Raw genomic sequence first — 1,221 nt, forward strand, 5'->3', positions numbered from 1 at the left:
AGATATTGATGACAGATTAAACAAATAAAATATTTGTTTGTTTGTTTGTTTGTTTGTTGTTTTTTTAAAACTGCATTGGATCATACTACAAAAAATTTAACTTTCAACAAGAATCATGAATGGTAAGCAAATAAAAATGAAGCAGTAAAGCTAATATCACCAGGTTGGAATCCAATCAAAATAAAACTGAAATAAGACGTGCAAATTAATGTCATATGTAAGTAACATGTTAGACAGAATTTACAGCTTTGAGCCTGGTTATTGTCTGATGGCCTCAATCTGAACAGGACCTCTTCAGTTCCTCTGTATGCAAAACCAGCTGCATCCACCTGTTTCTGCTGCTTTACCTGCCTGTTAACCACCCTATTCTTCTGTTACAGGTGGCCTGCCTGACTGGGAAGTTTACAATGTGAATTGAACATTTATTGAACTTGAATGTTCAAAAAATGGACTTGCAAGTTCATTTATTGAACATCATCTTTACAAAAAAAGGGAAAAGGACATTCCGAATTATTTACATGATAATCTATGAAATAACATATTATTTGGGTACATTTTATAGGTCCTGATTCTAAGTATGTGCTATTTTAGCCTTAATAGCGTACCCAAAAACACTTTAATGTAATTTATTGCTTATCTCTAAAAGAAAGCAGGGGGTTACAAACTGCTGTTTCATACTTTTTGAAATAAATACTAGCATTTGATTGGCTAACCTGACCTTCAAACAAATTGTTTTGCCTGATCAAAGTCAGTCCTGCACCATCGAGTTTAATTCATATATACTTGACAGATTAAATTAATCCGTGCTGTTGATTGTATGATTTATGAATAAGATATTATGAGCTTTTCAGTTTAAGGCAGTGATGCACTGAGGCAGTGGGCGGGCTAAAACTGATCCTTGTTTAAATGAATGGTCAGAAGCTGACTGGTTTAAACAGGTCAACCAATCAGATGTTGCGGTTTATTTGACAGAAACCAGTGGCAGCTTGAATGATTTCATGGTGTGCTGCAGCTCAGCAACTATATAAAAAGGTAAGGAAATAATTAAGATTTTTACTCTTAATTTGATTTTTATGTATTTGCTAATTTAACGCATTCAAAGAATTATGAACTTTCATTTATTTACCTGGATTTTATACAATAACTTATTTAATGTAGATGTTCAATTTAGTAAATATGGCCTTTGATGGGAAACCGTAGTTCTCTTATTGTAGCTAGAGC

Source organism: Poecilia mexicana, unplaced genomic scaffold, assembly GCF_051168715.1.
Source record: "Poecilia mexicana isolate PSO_F unplaced genomic scaffold, ASM5116871v1 scaffold_6, whole genome shotgun sequence".
Taxonomy (NCBI): domain Eukaryota; kingdom Metazoa; phylum Chordata; class Actinopteri; order Cyprinodontiformes; family Poeciliidae; genus Poecilia; species Poecilia mexicana.